The sequence below is a fragment of the Elephantulus edwardii genome, unplaced genomic scaffold, assembly GCF_000299155.1.
Source record: "Elephantulus edwardii isolate Elephantulus edwardi_28Jun2011 unplaced genomic scaffold, EleEdw1.0 scaffold00227, whole genome shotgun sequence".
NCBI lineage: Eukaryota > Metazoa > Chordata > Mammalia > Macroscelidea > Macroscelididae > Elephantulus > Elephantulus edwardii.
In genome coordinates, this window is record NW_006399977.1 from 3,145,702 (window position 1) to 3,167,900 (window position 22,199).

Below are 22,199 nucleotides of genomic sequence, written 5' to 3' on the forward strand. Positions count from 1 at the left end.
TTTCTTCTATAACCCAATTGTTTTCTAGCAGGGTATTATTTAGCTTTCATGTTGATGGATTTGTAAGCTTTATCCTCTTGAGGTTAATTTCTAGTTTTATAGCACTGTGATCTAAGAAGATACTTTGTATTATTTCAATTTTTTTTTAATTTGTTGAGGCTTGCTTTGTGCCCTAATAGGTGATCAGTTCTGGAGAATGTACCATGTGCACTTTCTCAGAAAGGGAATTGAGTTTTATTTTGGTACAATGCTTGGAATACAGTTGGCCCACGGTGTAGTTTAGGTCTTTTATGTCTTTGTTATGTTTCTTTTGGGTTGACCTGTCCTTTGGTGATAGTGGTGTGTTGAAACCTCCTACCACTGTTGTGGTGCTGTCTCTTTCTTTCTTCAGTTCTGTTAAGAGTTGTTTCATGTACTTAGCAGGTCTATCATTTGGTACATAGATGTTGATCAGTGTTGTGTCTTCTTGATCTACTGTGCCTTTAATCATTATGTAGTGCCTTATCTTTTATGGTGATTTTCATTCTGAAGTCTATTTTATCAGAGATTAGTATTGCCACTCCTGTGTTTTGTGGATGCCATTTTCTTGCCATATTTTTTCTAGCCTTTGATTTTTCAGTCTATATTTCTCTTTGTTTATTAGATATGGCTGTTGTAGAAAACATAGTGATGGGCTTTGGTTATTTTAATTCATTCTGCAACTCTTTTTCTCTTGATTAGCACATTTAGTCAATTCACACTAAGTATAATTATTGATAGGTCAGGTTTTATCACTATCATTTTGCTGTGTTTCTTCTTTTGTTGTTTCTTGTTACTATGGTCCATCTACTTTCCTTTGGTATCTCTGTGTGAAGGACTTCCCTTAAAAGTTCTTGTAGATTTGGTCTTGTTTTCACAAATTTCTTAAGCTCTTTCTTTTCTGCAAAGAATGTCTTTTCTTCTTCATATTTGATGGAGAACTTTGCTGGGTACAGTATCCTAGGTTAGCTGTTGTTTTCTCACAACTTTCTATATATAGCATTCCATTTTCTTCTTGTTCACATGGTTTCTGCTGAAAAATCAAAATTTAATATAATTGCTTTACTTTTTTGGGGGGATTGTTCATCTTTTCTTTTTTTTTATACTGGTTTACTTACAAAATTTATAACGTTGACATAAACTGTTTTCCACACTGGATCTTTCCCTTTTCCTTTACCCAACCCACCCTATACTCATCAAATTGTGTGAACCTATGATTAAGTCCCTCCTCCTGTCCTTTCTTTTGTCAGTGACTCTTTGTTTTTCTTGTGTTGCTTTCAGTATTCTATCCTTATTTTTTATTTTGGAGAACTTGACTATGATGTGTCTTGATGTTTTCCTTTTTGTGTCTGGTGTATTTGGCATTTGCTGAGCTTCCTGAATGTGGACTTCTTTGTTCTTCATAATACCCAAGAAATTTTCTTCTAGTAACTCTTCCACAATTTTCTCAGTGATTACCTCTTATATTCTGGATTTCCAATCATATGTACGTTTTTCATTTTGATATTATCACACATAATTCTCATTTTTAAAATTTTCCTTATGCCTCATCTCTGATTTGTCTTCTTGTTCCATTGAAGTTCTTATCTTCTAGCTCACTAATTCTCTTCTCCATCTCTTCTGTTCTACTTATGTCTCATCTCTGATTTGTCTTCTAGTGTGTTTCCATTGAGGTTCTTGTCTTCCAGCTCACTGACGCTCTGATCCATCTCTTCCGTTCTACTTTTTTTGTCCTTCCAATATGTTGGACACTTCTGCCATTTAATTATTAATGTTCTGGATTTCATTTTCACTCCTTTCTGTTATTTTGGGTACAGTGTTGTTAGTATCTTCTCTATCTTTAGATGAGTTTTTTTAAGTACTTGCACCTCTTTGTCTATAGTTTCAATTATTTCTCCCATTTTTTGCATTTTCTTCTATATTTGTGTAATTTCATCCTCATAAATATATTACTTTTGGCTCCACGTCTCTGGAGCATTTGCTTTCTTAGTGGTTTCCATTGTTTCTTCCATCATTTGCACTTTCTTCCATAACTGTTCAAATAATTCTTCATCAATATATTTTTTTCTGGTTCTCCACCTCTATGGTATTGCCTTTATTTGTGGCTTCCATTGTGTCACTTATAATTTGTACTTTTATTTGTATCTGTTCGAATGTCTCCATATCAACATAAGCCATCTGACTCTGGGGTATCCATGAGGTGGTCTCTAATAGTCTCTGTTTTTTGAAGGTTTAATTTGTTTATTCATAGTGTTTAAAGCTGCTGCTGCTTCCTTGATAAGTGTTAGGTCGTTTCTATTGTGTCTGTAAAATTTCTTGGGTTTAGTCTTTATAATGTTATTGATTACTTTCCAAGTTAAAATGTTCAGTCTATGGGGTGAGCTACTTACTCTACTATAAGTCCTTTCTGGGAAAATGTGCCTTTTCTAAATGTGCAAGGAGTTGGAGTCAGAAATTAAAAAAGGCCAGACTTGCTCAGAATTTCTTAAGTTGAAGGAACTGAGGAACAAATTCAAGCCTAGAGTTGTAATACTTAAGGATGCTTTGGGCAGAATATTAAATGATTCAGTAAGCATTAAAAGAAGATGGAATGAGTATACAGAGTCATTGTACCAAAAATAATTGGCTGATACAGAAGAATTTCATGAAACAATGTTTAAGCAAGAGCCTGTGGTGATAAAGGAAGAAGTTCAAGCTGCTCTGAAAAAATTGGCCAAAAAAAAGGCCCCAGGAAATGATAGCATACCAATTGACATATTTCAACAAACAGACGCTGCCCTGGATGTGCTCACCAAGTTTTGCCAAGAAATCTTGAGGACAACCACTTGGCCAACTGACTGGAAGAGATCTATATTTGTTCCCATTCCAAAGAAAGGTGATCGAACTAAGTGTGGAAATTATTATTGATATCATAGGCAAGCGAGATTCTGCTGAAGATTACCCAAAACAGACTGGAATAGCACATCAACAGAGAACTGCCAGAAGTGCAGGCTGGCTTTAGAAGGGGCTGTGGTATTAGGGATATTGTAGCTAATGTTAGATGGATCTTGGCTGAAAGCAGGGAGTATCAGAGGAATGTCTATCTGTGTTTCATTGATTATGCAAAGGTGTTTGACTGTGTGGATCACAACAAACTGTGGCTGACTCTGAGAAGAATGGAAATCCCAGATCACTTGATCGTGGTAATGCAAAACCTTTACTTGGAATAGGAAGCAGTTGACAGAATAGAGCAAGGAAACACTGCATGCTTCAAAATTGGGAAGGGTGTACACCAGGGATGTCTCCATACCTTTTCAACCTATACGCAGAACAGATTATCTGGGAGGCTGGGTTCTGTGAGAAGACATGTGGCATAAAGATTGGAAGTAGACTCATCAACAATCTGCATTATGCAGATGACAACCCTGCTTGCTGAAAGTGAGGAGGGCCTGAAGCACTTGCTGCAGACAGTCAAAGACTGGAGCTTTCAATATGGATTGAAGCTCAACATCAAGATAACAAAGATTCTCACCACTGAGTCTATTGGCAGCAACAGGATAGATGATGAAGAGATTGAGATTGTTAACCGTTTCAGTTTGCTTGGTTCTACAATCAACACTCTTGGTACCAGCAGCCAGAAAATGAAAAGACAAATTGCTTTGGGAAAGTCTGCTGTCAGAGACCTCTGAATACTGAAGAGCAATGATGTCAGTCTGGAGACTAGTGTTCTGATACAGGCTATGGTCTTTGTCCTTACTCGCTATGCATCAGAAATCTGGACAATGACTAGGGATGATAGAAGGAGATTTTATGCCTTTGAGTTGTGGTGCCGGAGAACAGTATTGGATATACTATGGACTGCCAGGAGAACAAACAAGTTCATCCTGGATAGAGTGAAGCCAGGCTGCTCCTTGGAGGCAAGGATTCTGGAGCTTTGTCTGACATGCTTTGGGCATGTTGCAAGGTACAATCAGTCCTTGGAGAAAGCTGTCATGCTGGGGAGGGTAGAGGGGCAGCACAAGAGAGGAAGACCCTATATGAGATAGATTGATTCAGTCACTGGGTTAATGGAGTTAGGTGTATCAGAGACAGTAAGATCGGCACAGGGTAGAGCAGGGTTTAGGCTATTGTACATAGGGTTCCTATGAATTGCAGGGACTTGAGGGCACATAACAACAAAAACAACAACAAATTCCTTGAGGTTCTCTCTGTTCTGCACTGCAGCCCTGTAGGAATCTTGCTTTGATGTAATCCCTTGACACCAAATCTATGGGCCACCTTCATGTATGAGTGGCTGAGTGGTGTGAGATTAGATACTCTACTCAATTAGTTTCTCATGCATCTTTTCTCCTGGAGCATAATGTCTTCATTTGTCTCTGGAGTGGCAGGAGATTAGAATTCAGGACTGCCATCTCAAACAGCTTAAGTGCTGGGGATCTCAAGTTAGCACGCTCTCTCCTGCGCTCTCTAGCTCTCTCAGCTACAAAACTCATCTCTTCTGCTTGTAGTTCTGTATAGTAGTTTCTTGCCCTGTTTGACCCTTGGGATGGCCCTGCAGCCACAGAGGCAGGGACCCCAATGATGCCTCAGTCCCGTCTCCCCACAAGCAATGGAGAGTGCTCTAGGCACAGAACCTTACCTCCCTTACCTTTTCTCCTGAAGTTTAGTGCCTTCCCTCTCTGGTGTGGTAGGAGATCAGAGTTGCCAGCTCTGGCAGCTTCTAATACAGAAGTTTTCAAGTCAGCCCTCTGTCAAAAGAGCCAAGAAAATGCTTTCCTTTGATTTTAGTTCTCTATACCAAGGTCTCTTGTCCTGTTTGGCCCCTGGGATGCCTTGGTAGCCACAGAGGCTATGACCCTGAGATCGAGGGGAATATAATGCAGGGACGCCTCACTCCCCTTTCTTGGAAGCAATGGTGAGTGCTTGCTCTCAGCACAGAACCTCACTTCTCAAACTTTTTTTAATCTAAACTATAAAATTATTGTTATTATTATTCTAGTTTATTTACAAAATTCTAATATATTGTTTTCCAGAACAGATTCATTCTTCCAGTTTCCCTCACCATCCCCTACCCATCAAATCATCTTTCACAAATTTCCCTTAAGAAGGATATGCTTGCATCGTTGTTGTTGATTGCCATCAAGTCGAGCACAAAAGACCCAAGGCCTTTTCGTAACTATCATCATTTCTCCAAGTTCATAGAATTTCCAGAGGTATATGTTTCAGAAGGTGGATGCCACTCTTGCTTCCAAAATCTGCTTTACAATTGGGAGCTCCACCAAACACAGTCCACATTGGGAAACCATTCTGGTATTTGATACCCCAAATGGTACAAGGTTCAGCGTCACAGAAACCCAAGTTACTTCATACAGCACATTGACAAACAGTGATGTACAAAGTTGAAGAGTGTTCCTCCAGATATAACAGCACTAGTTTCATTTAGCATTGGTTGAGTGTCATCAAGTCGAATACGACTGAGAGTAAGTTTTCCAAAAAAGACCTGAACTCTTCTTACATGTCCATCAGGATTGTCATCCAGATGCAGCAAACAGCCAAACTCCCAGAGTGGAGGCTCCAGGCCCCCACCAGCAGTCCCATCCCTTCCCCCTGTGGGGTTTTAAAGCTACACCTTTGAGCAGAATTCCACCCTAAGCAAAGGCTCACGGACACCCGCTCTTGGGGAGAAAAGAGCAGTAATACACATCAAACAAGACCACCCCAAAACCAACACGACCCCAAAAACTTCCCTCATGGGCCCATCAGGACTGCTATCCAGATGCAGCAAACAGCCAAACTCCCAGAGTGAAGCATGTTTGTGTGATAGCAAGAAAATAACAGCTCTTCTTTTCCTCACATCTTCTCACAGAGCAGTGGACTTGAACTGCTTGCCTTCAGGCCGGCAGAGCAAATCCCTACAGACTAGACCACTAGAACTCTTTACAACTGTTGTTTTTAAGAAACAATTTCTCTTTAGAATTCTCTGTCTACTCCAGAAGACACTAGATTGAAAATGAGTCATTACTAAGTCATGACAAATGTTATATTATTAATAATTATGTGCAAAGTTATAAGACAGCATTACTAGATTTAATATGCCACTACCTTCATTTTAATGAAAATACATAGCATACTTCTTTACTCAAAATGTTTGATGTTAGATATGTTTTACAATTTAATTTTTTTAAAAAATGCACTTTACTGACTACATTTGTTTATGTAAACCTCCGCGACAAGTGGAATCTCAAACAGCATACTGTAATAAAAAAATATTAATGTTCCCACTGATTGAGATAAATAGGGATATCAAAGCTTTGCATCAATTTGGGTCACCAAATTCGATACCACAAAGTCTGATTTTTCAGAGCCCTTTGGATTTCTGAATATTGGATCAGTATGAGAAAAATGCACGAAGTATCAGTAGCTACAGAACATGTATTGTTATCTATTCCTCAGCTCACTAGCTCATTAATGAGAACATTTTTACTATAAGAATCATAAAACTGATTTCATTTCATTTTACAACTTGGGATCATAATTGACCACAAAGGGTCACTTCACAAGTAACAATGCTCTATCTACTTCTGTCTCTTGATGACAAGGCTGTTTAGGATGTCTAGAACTGTGTAGAAGGAGAAAGAAATGGTATCATAAACATCCTTTGTAGACATTTTTAAATGCCAAGAAATATGTGGATCTCCTAGCTAAAAGAAGTATTAATATAATTGGCAAAAAAATGCACTTTCCAGTACTATTTCAAAGATCATTTCTAGGACAAGGATTTCTTAATCTCTTTTGGAAGAACACTGGAAGTTAAAGGACTGAAAGGCTGTGGTTTCAGACATTAGCAGTAAAAATGCTGACTTTGTTGACACATAGTCAGTTCAGGAGATATAATGTGTATAGATATATATCGTGTACATTTCACATATGTAGCATATAATGGAGTGTATTGACTATATTTCCATTTCTGAGATAGAAAGGATTGTGTGCAATGTCTGAGTTAATATTGCAGACCACTGAGAACAAGTAGCAATTTCCATGAAGTGACAGATAAGCAGTTTTGGGGGGAAAATGCTGCCAAGGATGATTCATTTGAAATCAACCTTGACAACATTCCTGCTGATGAGGCAGACAGATGAGAAGACTAGAACAAAGGTTAGATTTTTCCACTTCAGGAATCTGCACTTTGTCTTTAAGGATTACTCCCATGAACTCTTTTTACCTACCATGTTCAGCTTTTTAATTCTCTCACATGGATACAAGATTTTCCCCTTGCTAATCTGACCATATAGATCTTTTTGTCAGAAAAATGCACTTATCCATAGTTGTAGGAACCAAAGTGCCCAATGAATACAAGTTAACTCTCAATATAAAAGGAAGCTCTGGTGGCCTAGCAGTAAAGAGCTGAGCTGACAGCCCAGAGGCACACAGTTTGAATTTACTAGCTGCTCTACAGGAGAAAGATGAGCATTCTTCTCCTGTGCAATTTACTGCCTCTGAAAACCTGCTGGAGGATCACCTATGAGTTGGTCTGACTTGAGAGTATATAACAACAACATCAAGGATTCTGAAGCATCGTCTGACATACTTTGTGAGGGACCAGTCCTTGGAGAAGGACGCCATGCTTGGGAGGGTGGAGGGACAGCTAAGGAGAGGAAGACCCTCTATGAGATGAATTGATTCAGTGACTGAAGTAAAGGGGGTGGGTGTGTCTGAGACAGTGAGGTTGGCACAGGATAGAGCAGGGTTTAGGGCTGTTGCATATAGGGTCACTGCGAGTCACAGGCGACTTGAAGGCACACAACAACAATGATGACGAAACAAACAATATACTACTTTGGGCAAATCTGCTGTCAATGACTTTATTTAGGTGCTAAAAATAGTAAGGATGTTAGATTAAAGATTAACATGGACCTAACCCAAGTCATGGTATTTTCAATTGTTTAATATGCATCTGAAAGTTCAGTGATAAATAAAGAAGACAGAGGAGTGATTGATGCTTTTGAATTGTGATACTGGCAAAAAAAAATGTAGAATATAATATGCTCTGCCAAAAGGACAAACAAGTCTGTTGGAAGAAGTGCAGCGAAAGCACTCCTTAGAGACAAGGATGGTGAGACTCCATCTATCACATATACTGGCATGCTGTCTGGAGGGGCAAATGGGCGGTGAGTCAGAGGAGGGGAGGAAGATGCTCATGGAGATGATGTGCCTCAGCGACTGCAACAAAGGGCACCACAGAGCTCGTGAGGAGGGGGCAAGATTGGGCGTGCTTGACGACTGTCGTACAAAGGGTTTCTGTGACTCAGCATCAGTTCCATAGCACCTAACAACAATCCCTAAAAGTCTTATTTTAGTAATCACCATCATGTTCTCTCTCAGGAACCCTATGACCAGTATATGAAAAATGGACAGCTTTCTCGTGCTGTATGCCTAAATAACATGCCTCTGGAAACTGTGAACTTTGAGAAATGATAGTCTCAAAAGGTTCTAGGTCTTTTGTTCATGGGGTCTCTATGAGTCGTGCTCGACTTGACTGTCATCATCATCATCAACAACAACAACAGCAACAACAACATATCCCTTTATAGGAATCCCTGGGGGTTGCAGATGGTTAATATGCTTGGTTGATTGGTAAGCACAAAGTCAGTGGTACCCAGAGGTGCCTTAGAAAAGCTGCCTGGTGGTTGACTTCTAAGAACTCAGCCACTGAAAAACGCATGGAGCTCTGACAGACTGGGAGTCGCAATGACTAGAATCCACAGCAACTGGTTTTTATTTTATTTTTATCCCTTTTCAATCTCTGCTTGAACTCATAAAAGAAGATCTATGGCTGTAAAGCAATAGCAGGTGAGCAATTTAAGGGACATGTGTACCTTCTGAGTCATGGGGAGTCTGCTATTTTGAACATTTTCATCACTGCTTTCACATAATACTCAACTCTTCTTAGCAACTGATACAGGTCACTGTGTACTAGCAATAGCACAACTAGATACTCAAACTTCTTTTGAATGTTAAGTTCACATTTTACAGTCATGCTATAAATTTATGTCTTCAACATCCTCATAAACACAAAACTTTATTGTCTGTTTAATTTCATATAGTGCCTTGTAGCCTTCATATGAAATAAATTAAGAGTATCCTAGTCTAGACCTCTGGGGCTTTGCAGTTTTGGAAAATGGAGAGAAAAAGAGACAGATAAATGGTACATAAACAAGTCCATGAACTAACTAATTAAAACATTAAGAACAAACAGGACAGTTGGCTTGGCTAGTACTTTAGATGTAAGAGGCAATTATAGAAACAACCCATGTGAGAACCGTCGACAATTTTTATAGAGTTTAATAAATTATTTAATTTAGACAGTATTCTTAGAAGAGGACAACACTTGGGCACAGTTGTAGTGATCACTACTAATACCTTGGAGAAATATTCTCGATGGCCTACTTTTTACAGTTCCCAAACTTTCCAAGAAGTGGCATCAGAACTGTGTTTTGTTAGGTGCTGTTGACTCAGTTCTGAGTTTGATGGCTGTTCATACACAACAGAATGTAGCAGTGCCTGGAACTGGGCCATCTTCACAACTGTGGCCGTGTTCAAGCTCGTTTTGAGTGTGTGAATGCATCACTTTGTAGTTCTTCCTTTTCTTGCTAACTGCCTACTTTACAAACATGTGGTTTGATGTATTGACTGCTGTTTTTGTGGGCACTGTAGATCCAAGTAAAATTAAATCCTGGGCAACTTCAATATTTTTGTGCTTATTATGATGTTGTTGATGCAGAAGGTGAAGAGGTTGTGAAGAAGCATTTTCTGATAAAGGACAATGACTATGGCCTTCAGTGTGAATCATACCACAACATCTTTTTAAAACCTCAAATATCCGAATAACTGGACCAATGTTGTTGAGTCATTAGCTCAGTGTTGTGGTTGCCATCGAGTCGAGTATAATTCATAGAAACCCTATGAACATCAGTTCTATCTGGTGCCGTCCTCGTCATCTTTGACACACGTGAACCTGTTGCTGCAGTCACTGTGTCATTCCACCTTGTTAAAGGTCTTCCTCTCTTTTGCTGATCCTTCACCTTTCCAAACACAATGTCCCTTTTCAAAGAATAACTTCTAACTATATGCCCAAAATATGTGTGATGAAGCTTCAGTATCCTTGCCTCTGAGGAGCTTTCTGATTGTGCTTCCCCCAAGACAAGTCTATTTGTTCTCTTGGCAGTCTATGAAATATTCAGTATTCTTCTCCAAAATCACAACTCAAAGGCATCAATTCTTCTGTCATCCTTACTCATCATCCAGCCCTCAGATGCATGGCAAACGATTGAAAAGACCATGACCTGAATCAACCAGACCAATAAGCAACATGTATTGAATTAAGGCCCAATAAATCCTTTTCACTTGAAGTTTTACCTCGAGCTGCATGTCACAAAGAGCAGAAGTGCTATTTATATTGTGAAAAGGATCAGAATTGTGTCAAGTGTATATTGAACTCAAGCTTGTGGCACTGCTAACTACTATAGAAAATGAATGCTAACTCCTGAGATATATCTACAGACATATTTTAACAACATCAGTAAGACAAAGTCAATGAATTTTGAAAATAAATTATATTGAGATTATTTTTGTACAAATATGTCTGAATAACTAAGGCTCAAGCTTTTCTTATTGTTATTGTTATTCTTTTTAAAAATAATTTTAATGAGCATTTACAGAGATTTTGGATTTCCATTCATTCATTGCTGCACTTCTCTCCCCACCCAGCCCTCCCCCCCGCCCCAGTTCACTCCTCTCTTTCAAAAGTAAAATCACTCCTTCCCTGGTACACAATCCCCCCACATCCCTCCCACCACCCCAAGTACATTCCACTATGCAACCTTAATTGTGTACTCTTGTGATAACCATAATACCCTATCATACATAGCTTTTAAATTATTCACTCCCTCATCTGTTTCAGTGCAGTATACACAATTTATCCAGTTTTTCTCAGTCTTACCCCAACCCTGATATCAATCCCATTTTACAACAGTGGCACCATGAAATATTTGTCCTTTTGTGAGTGAGATATTTCACTCTGCATAATGTGCTCCAGGCTCACCCATTTTGAATAATATTGCATGTGTTCCTTGTTTTTCAGTGCAGCATAGTATTCCATTGTGTGACTATACCAGAGCTTCTCTATCCAGTCATTTGTTGATGGACACCTGGGTTGTTTCCAACTCCTTGCTATTGTGAACAGAGCCGCGATGAACATGGGTGTGCTTGGATATATCTGCTTGGATGTCAGTTATGGTCTTTTTTGGGATATATTCCCAGTAGTGGAATTGCTGGGTCAAATGGTATCTCTATTTGCAACTTTTTGAGAAAGTAATGCTCAAGCTTTTATTTTATCTAGTTTATCCAGAGAAAACAGAATTAACAAAAAAATAACATGCTTATCTTGAGAATTCTGTGTCATCAGTGCCTTATTGACACAGCTGAAGTCCTTCTAAAAGCTGCCCCTTTAGCTTGAAAAACAAATTCTTTAGGCTAGACATTGTTAATGATTTGCTTCCTGCAAATTTCACAGCATTTCTTAAAGAAAATCTGTGAGAAAAACACATGAGAAAGACACCTAACTACAAAGTGGTAGAAATTACCCTGTTGTCACTCTCGCCCTTGGGTACACAAACAGATCTGAGATTCACGCTGAGGGCTGACTTCAGCAGGCAGATTTGATAGACATGTAACTTTACCACAAAGCTTATGAAATGTGGTTTTCTGCAGATAAAGATGAAAAATCCACTGGATTGAGAGCTGCCATCTATGCTTTAGAAAGTCAGGAAGAAAATTCTCAACAGAGGAGATTCCTAAATACAGCTTTCTTTAGTATGGGAATGCCTGACATAGTTCTCAATGCGTGGGCACACACACACACACACACACACACACACACACGTGTGTACATGTGCATACAAATTGAAAGCTTTCCAAGAAAATCAAAAGGCTCATGGAAATTGTCCTGACAGTATTCAGTTCTTTCTTGCAAGTCAATCTGAAGCTGAATAATACTGTTACATCCATAGAGTTAGAATCCATCTACAGGGGATTTTCCCCTAAGCTTCAGTTAGGATTTTGTTACAGGGCAGTACAATATTTCTCTCTCTAAAATCTCAACCAGACTGTATATTTATTCATTCATTCAACCATCAAGTATCTATGAGATGTCAGCAATGGGGAAACAAAATGAGTAATGTATGGCTCCTGAACCTTTTGAATCTGAAGGGAAGGAATGAGCACATAGAGAATCTCAAGGGTGTGCAATATATATATGATGAAGTGAGGAAAAACACTCATGCCCACTTAGGAGAACACACCACGAAAAGAATGGACTGAAGCATGGTCTAGACAATTGGAATGGCTTTTTTTAAAGGTATGGAGGCCTAAAAAGGTAAAAAATTATAGGGTATAGTAAAATAACTCAAAGAGCAGATAGGGATAAAGAGAGGCAGTCAGATCACCAGAGTCTTCGAAGATCTTGTTTTACAGTTTAGGTTTTATCTTGAAGCGAATGTAGAAAAATCTTTTAAAAACGATAAATAGAGACATAATCAGAATTACATTTAAGGGCAGCACATCAAGTAGTATGGTACTGTTTCTTGAAACACTTTTAATAAGTTGTGGATAAAATTCTATCTATGATTGGAGAGGGACAAAGACCAATACCAACCCATTTTAAATATGTGACTAGGTCTTTTTCTCATACTCATCTTGTCTATAAGACCATCAACCCAAGGAAGTTGAAGGAGGAAGCAGTCTCCTTCAGAGACCCTCTGGGCACTACTGAGAGAACGCATGAGCACCTGTGGTCATTGCCTTTTAATCAAATGCGTGTTCTATGGGGCTCTTCAAACTCTGCCTGCAATAACAAATGCATATCCAGGGAAAGGGTTAGAGGCAATAAGAAGTGCCTAAACTATTATGGAAGTTACTAAAGAACTGCCTAAGAAAGTAATTCAAAAGAATTCATATTGCTCAGATTGTCCGTATCAAAGAGCAGCTTCTATAATTCTTTTCACCAGCAGCCTCCTTTTAGTATAGTCAGAATTCTTCTTCCATTAGTATAATCTTGCTGTTTCAAATAAAATATTCCTTCTTATTATTTTAAAAATTAAAGTATATTTATTATTATTTAAGTATACTTATGTAATTTCTTGGCCTTGTAGTTCATTCAACATCAAAAACTATACAATGCATATAGCAATATCTTTGCACCCATTATTTGTTGAACTCCTAAATCCCCTTAACAGGTAATGAGCCTTATTAGTGTCTCATTTATGTTTCCCAAGATTTTTAATGCATATACAAGCCAGTACAAGTATAGATTATCTTACCTTTGTTATTACTTTAAATATATCAACAGTATTTTGGCACTCTTTATTCCCTATGTAAAAATAAATCTTAGAGATATTTCCATATGAATACATGCTTTCCTACTCATTTTCACAGCTGCACAGTATGCTATTGTTACATCATACATCCTTAATGTCAAAACTGTGAAAATTGAAACTGTCCTTTATCATTCTTTGTTAATGGATTTTACAGTAAGAAAGAGGTCCTGAGTCTCAGAAACTGATAGAGGAGGCATATGATGCAGTAGAATAGGATTATATCACATTCTGATGATCACATATGTATTTATGCTTTGGAAAAGTTTCAAACTCAACACTATGTGTAGTGTACACTCACTAACTTCTTTTTTGTTTTCCCCCATTCACTTTCACATTGAGTCTATTCTATTACAGTTTTTAAAATCAAATATTGCTGAAATGTGGTTTCATTGTGAAGATACTGACACTTTTAAATCTAAATTATATTACCAAAGACATACAGCTGTGAAATGTATTTCTATCATGTCACTATTTATAAATAAAAATCAGTTTATCTTGACTGTTATCCATTATACATGTTAGACAGGCCATTTTAAATATCTTTACCATATGTTTCATTTTTGAGAAAAGTATTGGGATAGAATGAGAATATTTAGTTATTTCTATGAAAAAAGGTATGTATTCATTACAGAAAAGATAAAGGATAAAAATAATAAGATAGTATGGTCATAAACAGTTTCTGAATAACCTCATTGAAAGAAAAATAGAGGCTATGTCTGGCAGTCTGAACCATTGAAGCCTAAAGAAAGAGGAGACAGGGTTCAATAGGACATTGTATCCTTACAGTACAATTGTGACTTGGTTCAGGGAAAAGAGTGAAAGAATCAAACATGGTACCAAGGTTTCACTCTGGGAGGCTAAGGAAAAGTGGTACTGTTGGCTGAGATGTTGTTGTTGTTATGTGCCATCGAGTCACTTGCGACTCACAGCGACCCTATGTACAACAGCCCTAAACCCTGCTCTGTCCTGTGCCAATCGCACTGTCTCTGACACTCCCATCCTGGTTACCCAGTCACTGAATTAATCCACCTCATAGAGGGTCTTCCCCTCCTGCGCTGTACCTCCACCCTACCAAGCATGATGTCCTTCTCCAAGGACCAGTGTCTCCTTACAACATGTCCAAAGTATGTTAGATGGAGCCTCAGAATACTTGCCTCCAAGGAGCCACCTGGTTTAACCCTTTCCAGGATGAATCTGTTTGTTTTCCTAGCAGTCCATGGTACTCTCAATACTCTTCTGCAGCACCAGAGCTCAAAGGCATCGATTCTCCTTCTATCCTCCTTGGTAATTGTCCAACTCTCTGATGCATAACAAGTGATAGCAAAGACCATGGCCTGTATCAGACACACCTTAGTCTCCAGAGAGACACCATTGCTCTTCAGTACTTTGGTCCTGACTACTGGTGCCAAGAGTGTAACTGTGGAGCCAAGGATAGGATAGGAATTTATGTGACTATGCTTTATATTTGGGAGCTCTGGTGGTTTAGTGTGAAGGAGCTGTCCTGTCAACCTAAAGGCATGTAGTTCAAATCCCCGAGTTGCTCCATGGGAGAAAATGGGCAATCCATTTACTACTTTTGAACATCAGCAGCAGGGTCAGGTAAGGTCAGTTTCAACTTGATAGTAGTCAACAATAACAGAAAGACATCAAGGCTGAAATCAGCAGCAGGCATTTCGCAAGAAACTGGAATGAAGAAAGAGATTGTAAAAAGAGCAAGGATCATGTGGGGATGGCCAAGTCTGACCTTAACTGACTTCATAAAGGGACATTGTCCCTGTAAACAGCATCAATAACACAAAACCAATTCCAATAAGGTTAAGCATGTCCCACATGCTCCTGCACATTTTTCTACTCATCTCAATACCAAACTTACTGCTTTGCTGGGCCGAAAATCTGATGAGATAGCTCATAGACCACACAGAACTATGTTGGGGAAGTCAAAAGGGTATAATCCAGATTACTGACAGAATAGAGTCAGTACAGCTTCTAAATTGTGCACACAGGCACCTCAGCCCCAAGCATCATGATTTTAGACCAGATTTAGAAAGTTCTCAGTCCTGCCAATATTGGCTTCCCCACCCTAAATTGTCCAAACAAACTTGGTCAAAAGCTCTTATCTCTGGTTCCAATGATGTAGCAGTCTCAAGTCCTGTCTCATGTCAAATTTCTGGTTGTCTGTCTCATGTCAGTCTCTGTTTCTCTGCTGTGGCTGCTGTTGCTGTTGGTCTTGTAGGCCATTTTGCTTGCTCTTTTTCTGGCAGGGAGATTTCTTCTCTTCTTCCCTGGTGGCAAGGAGGTCTAGTTCTCTTGCTGCTGGATTGCTCAATTTAATGGCAACAATAGTCAATCCTTGTGTGGATTGGTGAGAATAGCTGATCCCCTTGTGGATTGTTAGATAGCCAATCCCCTTGAGGACAGGCTAACATGCCCAATTTGCATATTACCACCCATCAACATGGCAAAGTTAAGCTAGGGCAAGGAAAGTCATATTTGAGAGAGAAACTCCACAGAGATTTGGGAGTCATTTCAAAGAGTATTTATGAGAACTAAGCGGCTTAGTGGTAAGGATCTGCAGTGCCAACACAAAGGTATGCAATCCAAATCCGTCAGCTGTTCTGTAAGAGAAAGATGAGCAGTCAACTCCTTCCTTTACTTCCTTTACTGATTTACTTCCTTTAACAACTCACTAGAAGGTCAGCTTTGGTTAGGTTCCAACTTAATGGCACACAACAGCAATAACAAGGGAAAATAGAAAGAGAAAAGGGAAAGAAGCATGAAAAGAATTAAGAATACAATTCACACAAGTTATGGAAGGATAAAAATGAGCCAGTGAAGAAGAGAAAAGAGTGGTTGATAAAAGGAGAGGTAAACAAAGACAGTGATTATTGGGGAGACAAGAGAAGATAATTTAGCTAATAATGTTGATTTCTGGAAGAAACATGAACACATATATGGATTCCTAAAAGAGTGATTAGGAGACAAAAATTTCATTTTTTAAAAAACATTAAATAGTGAATTGAAGAGTAAAAAAGTAAAACTAAGAAATATATTAACAATTTTTAAATGACTGTGGAATGAAGCAGAAAGACAAGCTAATGATCCCAATCCATATTTATATTCCACTTTAGAATCACAGTCTTTCCACATATATTATCTCATTTTATGATGTCTCAAGGGGCCAAACAAGTAGAGGAAAATGCATTGAAGATAATTTGAAATGCAAATATAAAATGAGTAATGGATGGAGTTAGTTTCTTAAGGAAGGTGAAGAGTAAAAAATTTAGTGTTTGGAAAAGGTAATTATACTTCTAATGTTGAGATAAAAGGTGAGATCATGAAAAGACAGAAACATTTTGAGATGAAGACTGTTTAGAAAGATTGAGGGTCTGAAAACAATAAAGAAATCCTTGAACTGAGGATCACATTGACAGGTGAAATAAAAAACAAATGGCAAAACTATAGTTTTTAGTGTTGTTAGGATAAAAAGTTTAAATGCTGATTATTTATCCAATTATAAGCTTTCCATATACCAAATACACTAATTCTCCCATAAAACTAAGGTCTGGGTGAGACCACAGTTTGTTATAAATGGTCTCACAAGACTAGAAACAAGATCAAGCAGTTCAATGTTTGTAAATAACCTAGCAAAGACTAAATAAAATACATTTACTGTGTAATTAAACATAAAAGTCAGCTTTGAGTACCCTACCCCCAACCTACAGGAAAAGTATTGGGTGATATGTTAGAATAATTCTTTTCTACAGGACAAGATTTCCTTCACAGTACAGAGATATCAGTCTGTATTTTGGTCTGTTTACACTCAGATGAATCACCTTTCTTGGGAATGGGACAAATATGGACTTCTTCCAATCCATTGGCAAGGCCGCTGTCCTCCAAATTTCCTGGCATGGACTGGTGAGTATATCCAATGCTGCACCTGTCAATTGAAAGAAGTCAATCAGTATCACATCGAATCGATTCCTGGGGCCTTGTTTTATGCCAATGCCTAATAACAATAAGTTGGGTATGTATCCTCTTTTAAGAGTTCTGTTCTCTTTAAAATAATGTTTAAAGTGTTTATAAAGCTCTTTGTTAATAGGAATGCATGGTAAATAACATATTTGTTTGTACTTTATGTTGTTGTTAGGTGTCATTGAGTTGGTTTTAACACACAGTGATCCTATGTATAACAATATGAGACACTAGATTTTGTGAGTTAACACAATTGAGAGACAAAAGTATGCTAAGTCTTTCTTTGCTTAGAAGTTTGACATGTTTCCTTAGATCTCATGGTATCTCAGCAAAACATTTTGAGTCTAGTGTACCTCAGATCTTTGAGCAGACTCTACTGTTAAAATATTAAGTTCTCGATAGAGCAGGGTTCAGACACACATAGAGTTACTATAAGTCACAGAAGACTCGACAACACATAACAACAACACATCATATCTTATAGAAGACAGAGATTTCTATCTTTTCTTGATCATTATATTTCCTTCCGCAGTAAAGACTTATGCCAACATGTGCTCTTGATTGGATCAGTCTTATTTATTACCTCATCTTCCTGGAATGTGTGACCATGTTGATCCAGTGCCAGTTGTTCCTAGGTTTTCAGAGTTGTTTTCAGACTGGAGACAAATAGAGGGGAGATATTTTCTTTTCTTTTCCTTTCTTTCTTTTTTTTTTTTTTGGTGGCAAAAGAGTTGCTGAGATAAGATGAGGTTTCCAGGAGCCATATTCTGAATATAGAGAAAGCTAATCTACAAAAAGAACCAGAATTACAAATCAGAAATATAGTGTAACTCCTGAAAGAGTCCCTGCCAATGACACCCTTAGAACAAGCTCTCACATCTTGTGCTGGGCTTACATCAGCCAATAAATTATTTTTATTTAAGCAATGTAGTATTCAACAATTTGCAACCTAGAGTGACCCAACTAATACACAAAAGTCTTATATTTAAAAGGTACTGGAAGGGTGGAGGATTAGTACAGGAGAGGAAGACCCTGAATGAGATGGACTGATAGAGCAACTGTGGCAATGGGGTCAGGTGTGTCAGAGATGGTGAGGTTGTCTTAGGATAGGGCAAGGGTTCAGAGCCATTGTTCATTAGGTCACTCTAAGTTGTAGTTGACTCAATGACACATTACAACAATACCACAACTACACACACACACTCACACACACACACACACACACACATAAATATATAAATATACACTGTACTTTTCTAGGACATACATTAAATATCATATAGCATAGCTATGGAGAATAAAATTTTATCTCTAATATTCTTCATTGAATCATTGATATTCTGGACCTGATATTTGCTCCATGGTCCTATTGACAGACTGTGCTGGAAAACAAGAAAGTCTCATTTTCATACCTCAAAGACAAAAATCAGTACTACTTGAAAGGAATAAACACAAAGCAATGCTTATTAGCTATGTATCAGTCTTGGAAGAAAGATAATCTGAATGTTCCTTAGAAGCGAAAATGGCTAATCTTCCACCTATTTTCTTGGAACATGTCATCAGGAAAGAAAAGAATTATAAATAGTTAAATAGAGTGTCAAGAAACACTTTCAGTGAGATGGTTTGACCTAACAGCACACCCAAATAAATTCAGACATACTAATGATCATAAAGAGGCACAGGGCTAGGAAACGTTTTGTTCTATTACACATGAGTTCACAACGACTGTGAACTTTTAAATATATGCTATATTTTAGTAAGTGTGTTCTGGTGGTGTAGTGGTACAAAGCTACATTGCATTCCCAAAGGCACACAGTAAAAATCTACCAGCAACACCATGGAGAAGGATGCACAATCTATTCCCATGCTATTTATTGCCTCTGAAAATCCACTAGAGGGTCAGCTATGAGTTGGCTCTGACTGGACAGCACACAACAACAACAACATTTTTAAATAAATTTAACTTGAAGGAGTATAAGGCCAACTCTATATGCTAAATATCATCTCACAGTAAAATCCTTGTGTTTTCCAGACTTTAGTTTTAAACAACTTCAAAATAGTCATATTGTGGACTATCTCTTCAATGTCTATCTTCTTCATTGAATGTTAAACATTTTGGGTTTAAAAACAAGGTCTTTCTTATTTTTTGAAATCCCTAGCATGCGGTATAGATAGATTTTTACACATAGAACACAGAATGTTATCTTGTGACTTTCATGAGTCCTGGACATTTTGAGGAAGGTGGCCCTGTATTCTTTTACCTTCATGGAGCTCTTCCTTCACTAAGAACATAAACCCTAACAATTCTAAAAATTATATTACATGACTGTGTTGTCATAAACATGAATATGTAATATTATATATGAGAACTATTTTAAATGAAAATTTCCTTTTTGCTAATATTTTTAAAAGAAAACATTCTATGGACCTCTAAAATAAGTACCATTAACCCTAGACACTATATCTATTGTACTTAGTGGATAAGTCCCCCTGGTACATGTGAAAGATATTTTTGTTGAATGAAAGTATTAATGAAGTAAGTAATTTAAAGTTAATATTAACATAGTAGATACAGGATTATCACTGCTAATGTTAGTGGATCTTGATTAAAATGATAAAACACAAGAAATAGGATTAAAATCAATGTTAAGAAGATAGAGGTTCTCACAATTTGTCAATTGGGTCACATGAGACAATTGTCAGCACCAAGAAAGGTGTAGAAGAGATAGAGGTTGTTAATGATTTCAACTTGCCCAGCTCCACAATTAGCAATTTCTTCTTCTTCTTCTTGTGTACTGTGAATCAGATCCGACTGGCACAAAAGGGGAGTGTCCCTCCTTCTCCAGCAGAGCGTCTGGGATTGTGATGCAGCTTCTTACCACTAGGCCATCAGATCTCCTCGCAATCAACACTCTTGGCATCAGCAGTCAGGAAATCAAAATATGAATTGCAATGGGGAAATCTGTGGTCAGAGACCTCTCCAAAGTGCTAAAGAGCAATGATGTCAGTCTAGATACCAAGGTGTACCTGATCTAGGCCATGGTCTTCACAATTATTTTCTTTCCATCAGAGAGCTGAACAATGAATAAGGATGCCAGAAGAATGGATATATTTGAGTTATAATTCTGGAGAAAAGTATTGAACATGAACTGCTAAGAGAGCAAACAGATCTGTCTTTGAGATGGTGAAACCAAGTTTCTCCTTGGAGGGAAGGATTTTGAGATTCTGTCTCACATACTTTAGGCACATGGCCAGGAGGGATCACTCCTTGGAGTAAGACATCATGCTTGGAAGGATGCAGGGACAGGGCAGGAGAGGAAGACCCCAGATGAGATGTATTGACACTCTAACTGGGGTAATGGAGGAAAGCATTTCAGACTCAGGAGAGTTGCTGAGGTTAGGGCAGAATTCAGAGTTATCGTACATAGGATCGCTATGAGTTGCAACCAACTTGATGGCACATAACAACAACCACCAGGGGGAAAAATGTTTACCTATGTCTTATTGATTGTAAAAAGGTGTTTAACTTTGCAGATTATAAGAAACATGATATCAAAAATACTAGTAACTTGGGAGAGGCTGGAGAGCATTACTCTAAGTGAACTAGTGCAGTCTCATAAGGACAAATACTGCATAAGACCATTTTTGTAAAAATAGAAGGATAACTAGTAAAACATTTATAGGAACTCAAGGGGAGGAATGGAAGGGTAAGGATAGGTAGGGGCAAAACCACACGGTTACACAGTTTGAAGTGGAAGGTGGTGGGGGAAAATGGGGAAGGATCCAGGCGAAAAGGTAGGGCAATGATGGACAAAGCTCAATAGTGTTAATTTTATTAAACATAATGCATGAGAATGATTGCATGAAACACAATGTGAATGAAGAGTAGTGGGAAACACAATGTATAAAAACTTTGTAAGCAAACCAATTTTAAAAAAAGAATTAATAACATTGTGAATGATGGGAATTACAAAAAACTGAATGTGCTCATTCAGAACCTTTCCTCAGACCAAGGGGTAGTCTTTCCAACAAAACAAAGCTTAAAATCAAGAATGTTTTAAGTTAGGATTGCATTTTTCAAAGTATTTATTATGTATACTGAGTAAGTAATCTAGACTTTATGAAGAAGATCAAGGTACCAGGTTTGGAGAAAGATTATTAACAGCTTGTGAAATGTATATGACACAACCTTGGTTACTGAAATCAAAGAGGATTGAAGTACTTATTGATGATAGTCTGGATAAGAGCCTTCAGAGTGGATTATACCTCAACATAAAAAAAGTGACCCAGCTCTTTCACTACTTGGAATATACCCTGAGAATATGAGAACTGAGGCACAAACTGAGATTTGTACACCAATGTTCATAGCAGCATTATTTACCATTGCAAGAACATGTTAACAGTCCAAATGTTCAACCACAAACAAATGGATTGAGATATTATGGTACATTCACACAACGGAATACTATGCAGCACGCAGGAACAATAACTTTGTATATTATTACCTAACTTGGGAGGAACTGGACAGAATTATGCCAAGTGAACTAATTCAGTCACATAAGGATAAATATTGTATAAAATCGTTATTATAGAATGGTGGGAGAGGCTGGAAGCAGAGGGATGTGGATGTACAGGGGGACGAGGGGATTAATCATTGGGTTGTACAATTTGATGGGTGGGGCAGTGAGTTTGTTGTTGTTGTTATGTGCTGTCGAGTCGTTTCTGACTCATAGCGACCCTATGCACAACAGCCCTAAACCCTGCTCTATCCTGCGCCAACTGCACCACCTCTGATAC